Source organism: Bombina bombina, chromosome 7, assembly GCF_027579735.1.
Source record: "Bombina bombina isolate aBomBom1 chromosome 7, aBomBom1.pri, whole genome shotgun sequence".
In the NCBI taxonomy this organism is placed as follows: Eukaryota; Metazoa; Chordata; class Amphibia; order Anura; family Bombinatoridae; genus Bombina; species Bombina bombina.
This window is the reverse complement of record NC_069505.1, coordinates 541,998,022-542,018,577: the sequence shown is the minus strand read 5'-3', so window position 1 is coordinate 542,018,577 and position 20,556 is coordinate 541,998,022. Positions and strand designations below refer to the sequence as shown.

Below are 20,556 nucleotides of genomic sequence, written 5' to 3'. Positions count from 1 at the left end.
CCCTGAAAGGGACATTTGTATGGGCATTGCCCTTAAAAGGGCATTCAGCTCTTTTACATTGCCCTTAAAAGGGCATTCAGCTTTTTTACCTAAAGCCCGAAACCCTAATCTAAAAAAAAACACCCAAAAAGATTTTAAAAAAACCTTACACTAACCCGCGCAGATCCACTCACAGTTTCTGAAGTCTGGACATCCATCCTCATCCAGGTGGCGAGAAGTCTTCATCCAGGTGGCGAGAAGTCTTCATCCAGGCAGCGTCTTCTATCTTCATCCTGGTGGTACGGAGCGGATCCATCCTTGAAGACATCCTGGCTATTGGCTGATTTGATGCTTGAAATCCAAATCAGCCAATAGGATGAGAGCTACTGAAATCCTATTGGCTGTTCAAATAGGGCTATTAGATTAGGTGTAATTGTTTTTATTTTTTGATCATTTCGTTTTTAATTTTTTTAGTAGTGTTATTTTTTTTAACGTGTAATTTAGTTTTTTTAATTGGTAGTTATTTTAATTTTAGTATAATAGTTATGTTAGGTTAATTTATAGTTTAAACTTAAGTTTTTTTTTAATTTCACAGCTAATTTTTTATTTTAAGATAGGGATATTGTAATTTTAATATAAAGGTAGGGGGTTGTTAGGTTTAGGGATTAATAGTTTAATTTAGTTTTTTGAGATGCGGGGGCTGCCAGTTTAGGGGTTAATAGGTTTATTTAGTGGCGGTGATGTGGGAGGCCAGAGGTTTAGCGGTTAATACATGTATTATGGTGGCAGCATTGTCGGGGAACAGCGGAATAAGGGTTAATAACTTTTATTAGTGGCGGCGATGTCAGGGAGCAACGGAATAGGGGTTAATGACTTTTATTAGTGGGGCAATGTCGGGAGCAGCAGATTAGTTGTTAATAACTTTATTTCAGTGTAGGCGGTGTCGAGTCGGCGGATTAGGGGTGTTTAATCTTGGGGTTTATGTCAGGGTGTTAGGTTTAAACGTAACTTTTTTTCCCCATAGACATCAATGGGGTTGCATTATGGCGATCACCATTCCGCACTTCAGGTGTTAGTTTATTTTCTAACACCTTCTCCCCTTTGATGTCTATGGGGGAAAGCGTGCACAAGCACGTCAAAGCAGCCCTTGGATTTTGTGCGGTATGGAGCTTAACGCAACCATATCGAATGCACAAGGAGGCTTTTCAAAAACTCGTAATGGCAGCGATATGGAGGGTGAAATAACGCAACTTTTGTTGCGTTCGTTTCGCACCCTCTATAGCGTAAAACTCATAATCTAGGCAACTGTATTGTTTAGCACAAGCAATAATTCATATTGAAAGTTGTTAGTTAAATGCATATTAACCAAAGGGGAACTTTAACCAAATCATTTTTAACTTACTCAATACATAAATAGCATGACTATACTTTCAATGGGACTAGCAGGTGTTTAAAGGACATGAAACCCAAATTTTTTTCGTTTATGATTCAGATAGAACATACAATTTTAAACAACTTTACAATTTACGTATATTATCAAATGTGCTTCATTCTCTTAGTATCCTTTATTGAAGAAGCCACAATGCTCTATATAAATATAGTAACCTCATAAAATAAAAATAAACAATATCATTCTAGGTATTTAAGGGCTAAATATCAGAAACCCCAAAATAATCCATCAGCACCATTATTCTTCCGTTAACTCTATAATCACCATCACTGCATAAACATCAAGGGGTCGATCCGATAAAAATCGTCACCCGCAAAAGCTGGCGATGCCAATTCCTGGATTGGATGAGGAGTTCGGCCCGGCTGGGTGAATACAAGGTAGGGAGATCTTCAGGGGCTTAGTGTTAGGCTTATTTAAGGGGGATTTGGGTTAGATTAGGGGTATGTGGGTGGTGGGTTGTAATGTTGGGGGGTGGTATTGTGTTTTTTTTTCAGGCAAAAGAGCAGTTTTCTTTGGGGCATGCCCCCACAAAAGGCCCTTTTAAGGGCTGGTAAGGTAAAAGAGCTTTGAACTTTTTTTAATTTAGAATAGGGTAGGGAATTTTTTTTTATTTTGGGGGGCTTTATTATTTTATTAGGGGGCTTAGAATAGGTGTAATTAGCTTAAAAATCTTTTAATCTTTTTTTTATTTTTTGTAATTTAGTGTTTGTTTTTTTTGTAATTTAGTTTAGTTTATTTAATTGTATTTTTAGATAGATATTTGTAGTTTATTTAATTTATTGATAGTGTAGGTGTATTTGTAACTTAGGTTAGGATTTATTTTACAGGTAATTGGGTAATTATTTTAACTAGGTAGCTATTAAATAGTTAATAACTATTTAATAGCTATTATACCTAGTTAAAATAATTTACAATTTACCTGTAAAATAAATATAAACCCTAACATAGCTATAATGTAATTATTAATTATATTGTAGCTATCTTAGGGTTTATTTTATAGGTAAGTATTTAGATTTAAATAGGAATATTTTAATTAATAATATTAATATTAGATTTATTTTAATAAGAGTTTAGTTAGGATGTTAGAGTTAGATAGGGTTATTATACTTAATATATATATAATATAATAACGATATTAACTATATTAACCCTAATATAATTAGGGTAAATATAGTTAATATATATAATATAATAACTATATTAACTATATTAACCCTAATTAGGGTTAATATAGTTAATATAGCTGGCGGCGGTGTAGGGGGATTAGATTAGGGGTTAATACATTTATTATAGGTGGCCGTGGTGTAGGGGGATGTAGATTGTAGGCAAAAGAGCAGTTTACTTTGTGACAAAGCCCTGCCAAAAGCCCTTTTAAGGGCTGGCAAAAGAGCTGTTACTTTGGGGCAATGCCTCGCAAAAAGCCCTTTTAAGGGCTGGCAAAAGAGCTGTTACTTTGGGGCAATGCCACGCAAAAAGCCCTTTTCAGGGCTATTTGTAGGGTTAGACTTAGGGTTAGTGGTAGGGATAGTTTAGTATTTTAGGGGTTAAATAATTTAATATAGATGGCGGCTGGGTAGGGGGATTAGATTAGGGGTTAATCATTTTAAAATAGATAGCGGCGGGGTAGGGGCTCACTTTAGGGGGTAGGTAAGGTAGATGGCGGCAGTGTTAGGGGCTCACTTTAGGGGGTTATGGATTTAATATAGCTGGCGGCGGTTTAGGGGTTAATAACTTTATTAGGTAGCGGCGGGCTCCGGGAGCGGCGGTTTAGGGGTTAATACATATTTTATTGTTAGGCTAGTGAGGGGGGATAGCGGATAGAGGGTTAGACGTGTCGGGCTATGTTAGGGAGGCGTGTTAGACGTGTCGTGCTATGTTAGGGAGGCGTGTTAGACAGTGCGGGTAATTTAGACTTTAGTCAGGTTTTGTAGGCGCCGGCAGTTTCTAACGTGCCGCAAGTTACGCCAGAAATTTGTACTTGCGCAGATTTCAGGACATCGCTGGTTTATCAGACTTACGGCACGTTAGCATCTGACGGCGACATATATGGGATAGCTCGAGTTGCAAGCTTAAACTGCGGGCGACGCGGGTTCCCTCGCTTGCGCCGCAAACTACGATCTATATCGGATCGACCCCACAGCCGGAGAGGCTTTCCCTCCATGAATAACAAAATGTTTTTTTGTGTTCCAAAAAAAGTGGAAATATTTAATACAACGGATGTATAATGTAATCATTAATCAAATACCATAAATTCAAATAATGACTAATACCCAACAAATATCAGGCACAGCCCATATCTTCTAAATTTCACTGTCTTTTTTTCTGAATAAAGAGAAAAAATGTAACATAGAAGAGAGTGATGACTGTAAGGTTTGAATAGAGTACAGTATGTATATAAGTCTTAAAGTCTTCATACATTTGAGCAGATCACCAGCAACACAAATTTAAGAAAATGGGGTTGAAAGGTTGAAAATAAGGGAATAATAACTATAGGTAGCCGTTATATAAAATTATAAAATTATAAAATAATAAAATGCCTGGACAACATCAGTTTAAGTGATTACAATCCTTCTGACAACAAGTTATCAACTAAACATTGTCAGCAAAATAGACAAATTAAATTCAAGAGCCAAAGACACTTGATAATTGATAATCAACAGGTTTGAGATAATGGTCCCCTTGTTCTAAAGGTCGAGAGGACAAGCTTCTCAACTCGAGAAGTTGTCCACTCGCCTTTGCTCGATACGGGCAGCGGACTAACAGTATACGCTGCCCTTATGTATCATTACATGCTTAAGTGAGTGTGTAAAAAGCAACAAAGGGAAGGGATTTTCAATCACCGAGAGTGAGTGGGTTCTCTGTGATTTTTCCTCACCACCTCAGAGGTGGCATAGAGTGTAAGAAGCAGCAGTTTAATTTGCGGGAAGCAAGGGCTTCAGAGCAGCTTTCGCTGCTTAATACATGGAGCCCAATTTCAAATATGAGTATTTCCAAGGAACATATCAACATCTTTGTAAATTTACATTACCTTTGTCCTTCATATGTATTATATTACTTGTTTCCCATTGCCTGACAGTCCCTTTTGTGTAACTGATGTTAAGATGAAATGTCACATGTTCATACCCAACCCTATGTAGTAGATAACTTCATTTTTTATGTATACACTAGTAAAAAAGTAAAGGATTTTCTTTTAAAACAACACAACAGATTATACATAAAAATGTTTTATATCTTTTTTTATGATTAATTGGATAAAAACAGTAATTTTCAGACATTTCCAAAAATAACAGATAATAAAGATTGACAAATGTGTGTTATATTAAACAAAACATTTTAAAAACTTGTTACCCAAAATATTGAAAACACATCTTCATAACATAAACATAAAAATAACATAACTTATATGTCTTAAGCTTTTAATGCCGTTAGGACGTTCTATGCCGTCCTAACCGTGCCGGGCTTTAGAACGTCCTAATGGTTTCTGTGTCCGGTTCCCCCTCCATTGCCTACTGAGTGCTGGATCCTGTTGGGGGACGTGTCTAGCACCTCAGTCATTAGCATGCAGGAGGTGTATTGATCATCCCCTGCAACACTGTAACAGCCAATGAGTGGGATCTAAGGGAGAGGCAGATCAGCGTGTATATATAGTATATATATATTTAAAAATATATATTTTTTGCTGCTTATGACAGAGCTGCTACTGTGATAAGCCTGTTAGCACTGTGATCAGCCTGTTTAGGGCTTTGATCAGTACTGCTTAAAAAAGTATTGGGGTTTATTTGTGGGGATCTTTAGTTACTGTTAACCCCTTTCCTGCTGTTCCCAATCACCGTCCTTCCAAGTAATTTCCTTATTTTCTATTTAGCTTATATTAAAAAAAAAATCTGAGGGAATAGGGTGGGTGGTAATTGGGAGGTGGTAATTGGGGTGGTGAAGTTGTATTTTGGGGCAAGTGAAGTGGTAATTGGTGGTGGTGAAGTGGGAATTGGTGTTAGAAATAAAGAGGCTTACACCATTTTTGCTGAAGATTAAAGGAGTGAAACCCTCCCTACATTATCTGACAGCGTAACCGTTACGGCAAAAGATATTGAGCCCCTGAGTGATGCATCTAATGCTGGAGCTCCCTACCCTCCACCTAAAAGGAGACGTTGAATAAATTATCAAAATTGGCTACCCCCAAATTTAACTCCCCCTGAAATACAACCATTTACAGAGACTCCTGGCATCAAAACTGATGTTCCAGTATGTGAGTTAATAAACTATCTCTCCCTGATTCTGACAGATACCATGTTTGAGCATATAGTTGCTCAAACACATTTATATGCAAACCAGTATCTGTCAGAGAATCCACAATCTCAGAATGTCAGAAAATATACCTGTCACCCCACTGACATATCTGAGATTAAAAAGATTTTGGCCCTAGATTTAGTAATGGGGATTGTGAAGAAACCCATCATATGTTCTTACTGGAGCCAGAACACCATCCTGGCTACCCCTCTTTTTCCGGGGACTATGAAGAGGGATATATATGAACAGTTACTGCTGTTTCTCCATTTTAATGATAATGCCCAGTGCCCCCCACCCCAGAAATGACCCCTTATGTGACAGGTTATATAAAATAAGGCCCCTATTAAACCATCTGTCTCAAAAATTTTAATAAAGTTGCATCTCTAGCCAGGATATTTGCATTGATAAGTCCCTCATGAAATTTAAGGGGAGATTGCTTTTCAAGTAGGGATGGGCGAATGTTTCTAAACATTCGAATTTTAAAACGAATTTTCCGATATTCGTTCGTTCGAACCGAATTTTGAATGTTTAGTTAACATTCTAACATTCGATTTTCGAATGTTCGTTTTCGAATTTTTCGCTTACATTCGAAAATATTCGTTCTTATTAATAGAATGTTTTATTTTGGATAATATTATATTCGAATTCGAAATCTATATTTCACATTCGAATTCGATATATAATATTCGAATTCTATTCTATTCAAATTCGAATATTATATTAGAATTCGAAAACTATATTTCACATTCGAATTCGAAATATAATATTCGAATTCGATTCTAATCAAATTCGATGAGATATATCATATTCTAATTCGAAATGTTATATTCGAATTCGATTGAATATATTATATACTATTTGTAATGAGATATTCAAATTCGATTTAAATTTCGAAATAGTATTTGCTTTTCTAATGTACTATTCAAATTCGAATTTGTTATAATAATGCTATTATATTATAAATATTCGAAATTTTCGAATTTGATTTTAATTTCGAAATTGTATTTCTTAACTAAAATTGTATTTTTAAATGTAATATTCGAATTCGAATTATTTAATATTCGAATTTAAATATTTAAATCAAGTTATTCCCTCCCATATGTAAATGTTATAAATAGATGTAGCTCTTAACATTTCATTTGAAAGGTTTAGTTTTGGAGAAGGACGTACTGGTTTTGTGGTCGTGTACTCGTGTTGGATTATTTGGATACCAATTTTTTTCTATATACTATTATCTATTTGCTCCTGTGGCATCTTTTTTTGGAATTTTGTGTGGACACATTACACAACTGTGGAGGGTGGACTGCACGCCGTGAGAAGACTCATTTGTTATCTTCATCTTCAATCAATTTCATCAATATTTGTGGAGGTAATATGCGGTCTATTTATTTTTATAGGCAAAATACAGCCCATATTTTCATGCTGTCTTAACTAGAGCACTGGTGAAATAATCAGTACCTAAGGTGAGGGCCAATTTAGTTAACATGGTTACTGATTATTTAACCTGTGCTCCAGTTAAAGTGATATGAAACAGATTTTTTTTTTTTTTTCATGATTCAGATATTTCTTTCACTTTTACCAAGAGAATTGAGAAACATTGATAATAGGAGTAAAATTGAAAGTTGCTTAAAATTGCATGCTCTGCCTCTGTCTGAATCAGCAAACTTTAATTTTGACTAGACAGACAATCCTTTTAAGACGTTATAAAGATAGCTTACTACTAGCCTAGGTTAACTTGAGGACTGTGGTTGAGAAGTACTGATGTATTGTTCATCATAGAGATGTTGTAATTGTTGTAATGTAGTGTTGTTTCTTTTTTACTGTGCTGCCTGCTAGTCCTGTGTTGTAGTATGGAATTGGGCAAATTTGCAATTTGGCAGCCAGTGATGCTGACTAGGTTCTAATTTATATGTATTGTATATATACTCAATTTTATTTGAGATTTTTGAACTCTGATATGTATAATTAGGTACTGTAATGTAAAAAGCTTATTTTAATATATTTATTTTTTTTTAATTGGATTTTTTCATTTTTTTTTTAAAATGGTATGCATTTTTTTGGCTTTGCATTTTGATGAGTTGATAATGCTGTAGTGCTATATTTACCTATGTAGATTGTATTGTATTGTATTTTTTTCTATTTGAAATTCCAAGTTTTAAACAACATTCCAATTTCCTTCTATTAGCTAATTTGCTTCATTCTTTAGATATCTTTTTTGAAGATATAGTAATGCACATGGGTGAACCAATCACACGAAGCATCTATGTGCAGCAACCAATCAGCAGCTACAGATGCTATCTAGATATACTTTTCAGCAAAGGATATCAAGAGAATGAAGCAAATTAGACCATAGAAGTAATTATAAAGTAGTTTAAAATCACATGCTCTTTCTGAATCATGAAAGAAAAAATGTGGGTTTCATGTCCCTTTAATAAAGTTATGATGGTGTTATTTTCAAATGTTATATCTTTTATAGTTATGGAGTTCATTTCGAATTTAAGGCCAATATAGTATTTATATGAAGTGATAGATGTGTTTAATTTTTTAAATTTCGAATTTCAGTTATTATTGTGTTAATTTCGAATTATTAACTATTAAAGATGTAAAATTCGAGTTTTAATTCTAAATGAACTATCTTCTCTATTATTAATTACTAAAGGTGTTAAAATTCGAATTTAAAATCGAAATCAACACATATCACTTTATATGACTATATGAAGTGATAGAGGTCTTGATTTCGAATTAAAATTCGAATTTTAACACAACTATTAACTATAATAGATATGTTAATTTCGAATTTTACATATTTGTTATAGTTATTGTTTTATTTTCGAATTGTATGTATTATTGTATTATTTTCTAATTTAAAACTATAGCAAAGATGTAAAAATCGAAATTTTATTCGAAATTAACACAACTTATCTATTATAGCTACTAGTGCTGTTAAAATTCGATTTTTAATTCGAAACCAACACTTCCATCCCTTAATCTAACTATTAAGTGATAGAGGTGTTGATTTCGAATTAAAAATCGAATTTTAACACAACTATTAACTATAATAGATATGTTCATTTCGAATTTGAATTTTACATATTTGTTATAGTTATGTTTTATTTTCGAATTGTATGTATTGTGTTAATTTCGAATTTAAAACAATAAGGATAGTGTAAAATTTGAATTCGAATTTTAATTCGAAATTAACACATCTTATCTATTATAGTTACTTGTGCTGTTAAAATTCGAATTTTAATTTGAAACCAACACCTCCATCACTTAATCTAACAATTAAATGATAGAGGTGTTGATTTCGAATTAAAATTCGAATTTTAACAACACTATTAACTATAATACATATATTCATTTCGAATTTGAATTTTACATCTTTGTTATAGTTATTGTTTTAGTTTCGAATTGTATGTAACATTATGTTAATTTCGAATTTAAAACTATTGCAAAGATGTAAAATTCGAATTCGAATTTTATTTCGAAATTAGCACATCTTATCTATTATAGTTACATGTACTGTTAATATTCGAATTTTAATTCGAAATCAACACTTCCTTTACTTTCTATAACTATTAAATGATAGAAGTGTTGATTTCGAATTAAAATTCGAATTTTAACAGCACTATTAACTATAATAGATATGTTCATTTCGAATTCGAATTTTACCTATTTATTATACTTATTGTTTTATTTTCGAATTGTATGTAACATTATGTTAATTTCGAATTTCAAACTATTGCAAAGTTGTAAAATTCGAATTCGAATTTTAATTCAAAATTAGCACATCTTATCTATTATAGTTACAAGTACTGTTAATATTCGAATTTTAATTCGAAATCAACCCTTCCTTTACTTTCTAAAACTATTAAATGATAGAAGTATAATAGATATGTTCATTTCGAATTCAAATTTTACCTATTTATTATACTTATTGTTTTATTTTCGAATTGTATGTAACATTATGTTAATTTCGAATTTCAAACTATTGCAAAGTTGTAAAATTCGAATTCGAATTTTAATTCGAAATTAGCACATCTTATCTATTATAGTTACAAGTACTGTTAATATTCGAATTTTAATTCGAAATCAACCCTTCCTTTACTTTCTATAACTATTAAATGATAGAAGTGTTGATTTCGAATTAAAATTCGAATTTTAACAGCATTATTAACTATAATACATATATTCATTTCGAATTCGAATTTTATATATTTATTATACTTATTGTTTTATTTTCGAATTGTATGTAACATTATTTTAATTTCGAATTTAAAACTATCGCAAAGATGTAAAATTCGAATTTTAATTCTAAATTAGCATAACTTATCTATTATAGTTACAAGTAGTGTTAATATTCGAATTTTAATTCGAAACCAACACCTCCATCACATAGTATAACTATTAAATGATAGAGGTGTTGATTTCGAATTAAAATTCGAATTTTAACAACACTATTAACTATAATACATATGTTCATTTCGAATTCGAATTTTACATCTTTATTATAGTTATTGTTTTATTTTCGAATTGTATGTATCATTATGTTAATTGCGAATTTAAAACAATAGCAAAGATGTAAAATTCGAATTTGAATTTTAATTCTAAATTAGCACATCTTATCTATAATGGTTACTAGTGGTGTTAAAATTCGAATTTTAATTCGAAATTAACACATCTTAGCTATTATAGTTAATACTAGAAGTGTTAAAATTCGAATTTTAACACCATTCCATTACTAACTATAATAGATAAGATGGTTTTATTTCTAATTAAAATTAGAATTCAAATTTTTTATCTTAGTTATCAAAGTCTAAGACAGTTCGTCTCCCATTTGGCTAAATGTTTGAAATGAGACCCCTCCACGCTTGTAATGTATTTATTAAAATTGCATAAGTACACGTACACACGCACACACAGTCATACACACACATTCTCATACACACACACAATCTCATACACACACTCTCATACACACACACTTTCAGACACACTCATACATACATACTCTCATACACACACACTCTTACACACACACACACTCTAATACACAAACACTGATACAACACACACACAGAATCTCATGCACACACATACTCTCGCACACACGCACTCATACACACACAATCCCATACACACACAATCCCATACACACATACTCTCATACACACACTCTCTCATACACACACAATCTCATACACAGACTCATACAACCACACACACACACTCATACACACACACACTCACTCACATACATACACACACACTCACGTATACTACACTACAAGTTTTACCAACTATATAGTTCTAATCTGCTTTGTCAATCAAGAACATTCAAAATCACATAGTCAGTAGACTATACAAAAATGTAATACATTTCTATTAACTTTGGTTTGCATACTAGACATATATGTAATGTTATATGTATTATATATATATGTATTATTTGGGTGTATATGTATGTTTTATCCTAAGTTAAATCATTGTTAATTATAGAGTGAGAAGATTTATACAGCAGCAGCAGTAGCAGCAAGAAATAACGACACAGACGTGCAATAGCATTTTGTTACTCATCAAATTTTATTATTCAATAAAATTAAAGCAGTGTCTTCTTTAATTGGAATCTACCAAGATGCCAAAAAAAGTTGCAAGAAGAATGATTTCAGCTTCCAGCAGCAGCAGTCAACAGCAGCAAAAGCAAATGGAGACCAATAATGATGCAGTTGAAGTAGTTAAAGAAAACAAAGTGTCCGGAACCACACGCAGTGGTCGTCAAAGAATGGCAATTCATGCATTTTTTAAGAAAAAAAATCCCCCAATTGGATCTGAACATGCAGAGCAGCAGTGCTTGCAGGAAGCAGCATTAGAAAAATCCACTTCTATTAATGAATTACCCAGAGAACCAGCAGGTGATAATGGAGTTGATCTTGAAATAACTATGGAAACTTCCGGAAGGAATAGCAGCAGCAGTAGCAGCATCTCTGTAGAAAATGAAAATAATTCTGAATTTGAATTTGAAGATTTTATATCTGAAGGATCTGTGTATACTCCAAATCTCGATTGTGATTCTGATGATTCAGATTGTAGTATCATTGAGGAACCAAATCCACCTTGCACCATCACTTCTACGTATCCACTGTTCCAAAAGCATCTCAAACGTGCTATTCCATCCAAAGAGTCACCAATGTTGCAGTCACAGTCAGATAGAATTCATTCTAATGCTGCCAACGGGGCCAAACAAAGAAAAATTCCCACAATTGAACCACTAGATGCTACACCACCACAAGTTGCAACTTGTGAAATAAGAGCAGCTGGCGCTGCTGTAATGGAAATTCCATCATCATCATCCATTATGACTCCCAGGTCACGTAGTAGTGCAGTAGGTGGTAGTGTAGTTTGGAATTTTTATTCTGTCGATAAACTAGATCAAAGTAAAGCAACATGTAAAATATGTAATAAAAAAATAAGTTGAGGAAAAGCAGGAAGTAATTTGGGAACCACTTCCTTGCGGTCTCATATGAATAGTAGACATAAAGTGATATGGGACAGATATTTAAATAAAAATCTTGCTTTATCCACAGAAAGAAATACTAATGTTATGCTACCACCTACTGCCAATGATGATGGCTTTAATAACACCAGTAGAAGTTCATGCAGCAGCAGCAATCAACTTTTATCAAATTTAGTGCCAAGTTCTGGGAGTACAGCAGTGTCTAAGCGACAGAGTACTTTACAAGTTGCTTTTGAGAGTGGTAAAAAATATCCCCCAAACCATGAACGCGTTTGCCAAATTAATTTTAAAGTTGCAAAAATGCTTGCAATCGATATGCTTCCTTTTAAATTTGTTGAAGGTCAAGGCTTTCGGGAATTAATGCAATCAGTGGTTCCCCGTTGGCAAATCCCGAGTCGTCATTATTTTTCACGAAAAGGTGTTCCAGAAATTCATAAAATTGTTTTACAAAATGTTGGCAAACAATTAGAAATGTCAGAGTGTAACAAAGTTCATATTACAACTGACATGTGGACAAGTCCACAGGGTGCAGACTATATGACTGTGACTGCACATTGGGTATCATTTGCCGTAAGTAATGACTCTAATGAGTATGTTTCCTCAAGGCCAATGCGACGCATATCTTATCGTAAGCATGCAACACTGTGCATGAATAGTTTTGAACGAAAGAATCACAATGCAGCTAATATTCTTGATAAGCTGAATGAAGTAATAAATGATTGGTTTTTGCCACGCAGCCTCACGGTTGGTTTTGTGTCTTCAGACAATGGCTCTAACATTGTTTGTGCACTCAAGAATGGACAAATGATACATGTGCCTTGTTTTGCACATATATTAAATTTGGTTGTTAACAAATTTCTTTCAGATTCAACACATATTCATGACATGTTGAATGCTTCACGAAAGATATGCTTGCATTTCCACCGTTCCTACCATGCCCAAAATTCGTTACTAACATTACAAGAAAACAATAATTTGCCACGCCATCAACTCATAATTGATGTTTCTACGCGATGGAATAGCACGTTTGACATGCTTCAACGCCTTTATGAACAACGAAAGGCAATAATTGAATACCTTATGACTTTAAGAAAAACATTAGATGGAGTCCATTTGACTTCGGCACAGTGGCATCTTATGAGTGATGTGTGCAAGGTTCTTCAGCCGTTTAAAGAGGCAACATTAATGGTAAGTGAACAAGATGCAAGCCTTAGTCAGGTCCTTCCATTAATTTCGCTTCTTGAAACTAGACTGAGTTCCTTGCATCAAGTGCAAGATAACTGTTTATCTGATTCTGCTGAAGATGAGAATGATATAGAGTTGTTTGATCTTGCTCAGCTTGGAAGAAAATTAATTTTCTGTTTGTTGAAAGATCCAAGGATCATCTCCATCAAAAAAAGAGATGAGTACCTTCTTGCTACTCTGTTGGACCCACGTTTTAAAGGTCAGATGTATAATTTTGTTGATGGAAAAGAACATACGGTTGAGAGATGCAAGGGAGTACTCATCTACAAAGTAAAGCAAGAAATTGAAATTAATCGGCGAGCAAACTCAAACAACTCTACAAATCAGTCTAGCAGCAGTTGCACTGGTAGTGGTCGGACTTCTTTCCCAGATTGTAACAGTTCTGAGTCTGACTCAATATCTGACAATTCAGTGTGCGGCGGTAATTCCACTAACTCATTGTGGGGTCTTTTTGGCAAATATGGCATTATGGCTACAGGTCAAGATGCAAGATTACATGAAGACAATCAGTGTTCTGCAGTGCAAATGGTAACTGCATATATGTTGGATAACACTTTTATCGAGCCTCGTTCTGACCCATTGAGTTACTGGAAATCCAAAAAAATATTATGGCCTGAATTGTCACATATTGCCTTTCAATATTTAAGTTGTCCCCCGACGAGTGTTCAGTCAGAGCGTGTGTTTAGTGCTGCTGGTAGTGTTGTGACTGATCATCGAAATAGACTTTCTAGTGTAAATGTTGACCGTTTAACATTTCTCAAAATGAATCAACACTGGATACCAGAACAACATCAGTTGGAGGCTATCAGACAAAACACTACCGGCAGCAGTGATACAGACGACGATGATCCCTCAGAACAAAGACCAATTGTGTTTGCGGTGGATACAAATATGTAAACCTCACCAAAAATTTTTTTTTAAAAGGATATAAAATATAAAAATAATTTTTTAAAAATCAAAGTATAAAAGATCATTTTTATTTTTTATGTCCTTTTACTGCTTCCTCGGCTGTCCTACCGCTACCTACTGCTACTGCTGCTGGATTTCGAATCAGATAAACAGTGTCTTGTACTACTAGAATTTAATGTTATATGATATTTAGCATTCATAATCTACAGTTGATGTTGCTAGTGCTGCTGCTATTTCTGCAAATTATAGTATTTCTTTTGTAAAAAAAAGAACATGAAAAATCTACCATCATCACCTTGCGAATATTTTTAAAAAAATGGCGCAAAACAAAGGGTTTCTTTAAAGAAGAGGACTTCTCCTGCTGAATGCTCCACAAGCTCTCTAAGGTAGGAATGTGGTTATAAATCTAATTTAACTTTTAAATTTTTTTTTGTCTACTGTTTTATTTACTTAAATAACCTGTTTTATTTTTTGATATTATACAGGATCCTTTCAGAATTCTAATGCCGGGCCTGGCCCTTATTTGACTGTGTATTTAATAACTGCTGTTGCTGTTGAGAGTTGGTACAATTTTCTCAAAGGAATTTTCCATCTCTGAAAGGTATATAGTTATTAGTATTGCATACCCCTTTAATTCATTGACTTTCTTTTACTAAGTTTTTTATGTTATTTTTGTGTATTGTTAACTTAATTATTCTGTTTTTCTTTTTTATACAGGATCCATTCAGAATTCTAAAGCCGTCTCTTATTTGACTGTGTATTTAATAACTTCAGTTGCTGCTGTTGCGAGTTGGTACAATTTTCTAAAAGGCATTCTCCATCTCTGATAGGTATATAGTTATTATTATTGCATACCCCTTTAATACATTGGCTTTCTTTTACATAGGTTTGCATGTGTTATTTTTGTGTACTATTTACTTAATGAATCTGTGTTTTTCTTTATTATACAGGATCCTTTCAGAATACTAAAGCTGGCCCTTATTTGACTGTGTATTTAATAATTGCTGCTTTTGCTGCTGCTGAGAGTTGTTTCATTTTACTAAAAGGCATTTTCCATCTCTGAAAGGTAATAATATAGTTATTACTATTGCATACCCCTTTAATGCATTGGCTTTCTTTTACCTAGGTTTGCATGTGTTATTTTTGTCTACTGTTTACTTAATGAAACTCTGTGTTTTTCTTTATTATACAGGATCCTTTCAGAATTCTAAAGCCGACCCTTATTTGACTGTGTATTTAATAATTGCTGCTTTTCCTGCTGCTGAGAGTTGGTACAATTTTATAAAAGGCATTTTCCATCTCTGAAAGGTAATAATTTAGTTATTAGTATTGCACACCCCTTTAATGAATTGTCTTTCTTATACCTAGGTTTGCATGTGTTATTTTTGTCTACTGTTTACTTAATGAAACTCTGTGTTTTTCTTTATTATACAGGATCCTTTCAGAATTCTAAAGCCGACCCTTATTTGACTGTGTATTTAATAATTGCTGCTTTTGCTGCTGCTGAGAGTTGGTACAATTTTATAAAAGGCATTTTCCATCTCTGAAAGGTAATAATTTAGTTATTAGTATTGCACACCCCTTTAATGAATTGTCTTTCTTATACCTAGGTTTGCATGTGTTATTTTTGTGTACTGTTTACTTAATGAAACTCTGTTTTTCTTTATTATACAGGATCCTTTCAGAATTCTAAAGCCGACCCTTATTTGACTGTGTATTTAATAATTGCTGCTTTTCCTGCTGCTGAGAGTTGGTACAATTTTATAAAAGGCATTTTCCATCTCTGAAAGGTAATAATTTAGTTATTAGTATTGCACGCCCCTTTAATGAATTGTCTTTCTTATACCTAGGTTTGCATGTGTTATTTTTGTCTACTGTTTACTTAATGAAACTCTGTGTTTTTCTTTATTATACAGGATCCTTTCAGAATTCTAAAGCCGACCCTTATTTGACTGTGTATTTAATAATTGCTGCTTTTCCTGCTGCTGAGAGTTGGTACAATTTTATAAAAGGCATTTTCCATCTCTGAAAGGTAATAATTTAGTTATTAGTATTGCACACCCCTTTAATGAATTGTCTTTCTTATACCTAGGTTTGCATGTGTTATTTTTGTGTACTGTTTACTTAATGAAACTCTGTTTTTCTTTATTATACAGGATCCTTTCAGAATTCTAAAGCCGACCCTTATTTGACTGTGTATTTAATAATTGCTGCTTTTCCTGCTGCTGAGAGTTGGTACAATTTTATAAAAGGCATTTTCCATCTCTGAAAGGTAATAATTTAGTTATTAGTATTGCACACCCCTTTAATGAATTGTCTTTCTTATACCTAGGTTTGCATGTGTTATTTTTGTCTACTGTTTACTTAATGAAACTCTGTGTTTTTCTTTATTATACAGGATCCTTTCAGAATTCTAAAGCCGACCCTTATTTGACTGTGTATTTAATAATTGCTGCTTTTCCTGCTGCTGAGAGTTGGTACTATTTTATAAAAGGCATTTTCCATCTCTAAAAGGTAATAATATTTTTATTAGTATTGGACACCACCTTTAATGAATTGTCTTTCTTTTACCTAGGTTTTCATGTGTTATTTTTGTGTACTGTTTACTTAATGAAACTCTGTGTTTTTCTTTATTATACAGGATCCTTTCAGAATTCTAAAGCCGACCCTTATTTGACTGTGTATTTAATAATTGCTGCTTTTCCTGCTGCTGAGAGTTGGTACAATTTTATAAAAGGCATTTTCCATCTCTGAAAGGTAATAATTTAGTTATTAGTATTGCACACCCCTTTAATGAATTGTCTTTCTTATACCTAGGTTTGCATGTGTTATTTTTGTGTACTGTTTACTTAATGAAACTCTGTGTTTTTCTTTATTATACAGTATCCTTTCAGAATTCTAAAGCCGACCCTTATTTGACTGTGTATTTAATAATTGCTGCTTTTCCTGCTGCTGAGAGTTGGTACAATTTTATAAAAGGCATTTTCCATCTCTGAAAGGTAATAATTTAGTTATTAGTATTGCACACCCCTTTAATGAATTGTCTTTCTAATACCTAGGTTTGCATGTGTTATTTTTGTCTACTGTTTACTTAATGAAACTCTGTGTTTTTCTTTATTATACAGGATCCTTTCAGAATTCTAAAGCCGACCCTTATTTGACTGTGTATTTAATAATTGCTGCTTTTCCTGCTGCTGAGAGTTGGTACAATTTTATAAAAGGCATTTTCCATCTCTGAAAGGTAATAATTTAGTTATTAGTATTGCACACCCCTTTAATGAATTGTCTTTCTTATACCTAGGTTTGCATGTGTTATTTTTGTCTACTGTTTACTTAATGAAACTGTGTTTTTCTTTATTATACAGGATCCTTTCAGAATTCTAAAGCCGACCCTTATTTGACTGTGTATTTAATAATTGCTGCTTTTCCTGCTGCTGAGAGTTGGTACAATTTTATAAAAGGCATTTTCCATCTCTGAAAGGTAATAATTTAGTTATTAGTATTGCACACCCCTTTAATGAATTGTCTTTCTTTTACCTAGGTTTGCATGTGTTATTTTTGTGTACTGTTTACTTAATGAAACTCTGTGTTTTTCTTTATTATACAGGATCCTTTCGGAATACTAAAGCCGGCCCACATTTGACTGTTTTTTTTAATAATAACTGCTGCTGCTGCTGAGTGTTGGTACAATTTTCTCAAAGACATTTTCCATCTCTGAAAGGTAATAATATAGTTATTAGTATTGCACACCCTTTTAATGCATTGGCTTTCTTTTACCTAGGTTTGCATGTGTTTTTTTTTGTGTACTGTTTACTTAATGACACTCTGTGTTTTTCTTTATTATACAGGATCCTTTCAGAATTCTAAATCCGGCCCTTATTTGACTGTGTATTTAATAATTGCTGCTTTTGCTGCTGCTGAGAGTTGGTACAATTTTATAAAAGGCATTTTCCATCACTGAAAGGTAATAATATAGTTATTAGTATTGTACACCCCTTAAATGCAGTTGCTTTGTTTTAGATAGGTTTGCATGTGTTATTTGTACTGTTTACTTAATGAATCTCTGTTTTTCTTTATTATACAGGTTCCTTTCTGATTTATAAGTCTGTGCTTTGTTTGTCTGTGTATTTAAAAAATTGAGGAGCACTGACTACAAGTGCTTCGTTTCTGTACTGCTGGAGTTTTCGTTTCTGTACTGCTGGAGTTGTGCTGAGAACAGGATCCTTTCTGATTTCTAAGTCTGGCCTTTGTTTGTCTGTGTATTTACAAAATTAAGGAGCACCAACTAGTCTACAAATGCTTCATTTCTGTACTGCTGGAGTTGTGCTAGAAACGGGAAGATACTTTCAGATTTGCTAAATCTGGCCTTTGTTTGACTGTTTATTTACAAATTTAAGAGCAACAATTACAAATGCTTTGTTTATGGACTACAAATTAATCTACAGACTGCTGATGGAACTGAGCTGAAAACAAATCAGTTTCTGTATTTTTCGAAAAATGCTGCTTACTGCTGCTGCTGACAATATTCTTCCATCTCTATATAAAAATAATTATTCATGCCAATTATTGGTGTTGTGGGGAGGATTGTGGAGAATTGTTTCAAGTGTTTATTGATTATTAAAAATAAAATAATATATAAATACTAAGACCAGTTGTATATCTTTATTTTCTCTATTATTTCAGTTATGATAACTATGAGGGTCATATAAATAAATCAAATAGCTAACACAAATAAAAACACTTATTTTATTCGAAAAAATAAGACAATAAAGAATAAACTTTTTTGATGAAACAACTTTATTGTTGAAAAAAAAATTAAGATGTATATTATTATTGCTATTAAAGTATTGTTCAAAATTTATAATTCACAACTCGAAATTTGATAGTGTTAAAGGGACACTGAACACAAATTTTTTCTTTCGTGATTCAATTTCTTATTTGTCTTTGTTCTCTTGCTATCTTTTTTTGGAAAATAAAGTATCTAAACTTTTTTTTTTGGTTCATACCTGTGGACAGCACTTTTCAATTGGTGGATGAATTTGTCCACCAATCGGCAAGAACAACCCAGGTTGTTCACCAAAAATTAGCCGGCATCTAAACTTACATTGTTGTAATTTAAAATAAACATACCAAGAAAATGAAGAACATTTGATAATAGAAGTAAATTAGAAAGTAGCTTAAAATTGTATGCTCTATCTGAATCACAAAAGAAAAAAATTTGGTTCAGTGTCCCTTTAAGGTAATTGTATTTATTCATGGGCAACAGTGTTCTTCTAACACCAACATGCAATGTGCATTGGCGTATTTAGATTTTGTGCAGCCCTAGGCACTCAAAATTCTGCTGAGCCCCCCCCCCTCCAAGGTCTTAGGCATTTTTTGGAATTTTTTTTTTTATTTGGAATAGTATTTCCAAAGTAAACGTCCACCAGAGCTTGCAAAACACTTGCACAGAGAGTGACCTACATAATCACAGACACATACAAAGTTATGCACATAGACACTGTCACACATGCGCACGTGCACACACACACACATATATATAAATATATACACTCACACATACAAATACACAACTATTACTACAATATATGTAGAAAAACTCAGATTCAATACTTTGCAAGCACAATGCTGAGTGTTGGAAATGCAAGAAAACTAAATGTAATAGCTATTGGAATAAAAGAAAGGTTCAGAGTTACCTCTCTTATTATACTCCCTTGATTTTAAGTTTCGTAAACTAAGTCTCTAATTAGATACCTGTATAATACTTCTAAAATAACTCTATGAAATATAGCCACAACAAATCTACTGCACCGCTCACATATATGCTGCCCTAGGCAAGGGCCTTGTTTGCCAAGGCCAAAATATACACCCCTGCCTCCATAGTAACCTACCTAATCAACTACAGTAATTTAATAGAGGGGGGTTATGAATGAAATAAGACTGTTTCGCCCTATCTTGGGGCTCGTCAGTATGGCGTAGGTTAATTATTTCACTCAATGTGTAATTTGAGTGATTAACATCACCAGCCATAGACAGCCTGTTTGGCCCATATGAGCCTCCTCCAATTAAATATTACTAAGTATCAATGTTTAAAATGTAAAAAAAAAATATTTATGATAAATACATGTGAAATATAAAAAGGACATTACAAAACAAAGGTTTCATGTCCCTT

General features: G+C 33.2%; 2 long non-coding RNA genes across 2 annotated transcripts; both read left to right on the top strand.

Moving 5' to 3' along the window:
- The first annotated feature begins 14,703 nt into the window (after positions 1-14,703).
- On the top strand, positions 14,704-15,122 carry LOC128636061 (uncharacterized). Its single transcript, XR_008398652.1, has 3 exons — positions 14,704-14,770; positions 14,870-14,985; positions 15,102-15,122. It is a non-coding gene; the product is annotated as an uncharacterized LOC128636061 (long non-coding RNA).
- Positions 15,123-17,989: 2,867 nt separating this feature from the next.
- On the top strand, positions 17,990-18,957 carry LOC128636060 (uncharacterized). Its single transcript, XR_008398651.1, has 3 exons — positions 17,990-18,105; positions 18,233-18,348; positions 18,469-18,957. It is a non-coding gene; the product is annotated as an uncharacterized LOC128636060 (long non-coding RNA).
- Positions 18,958-20,556: the final 1,599 nt, after the last annotated feature.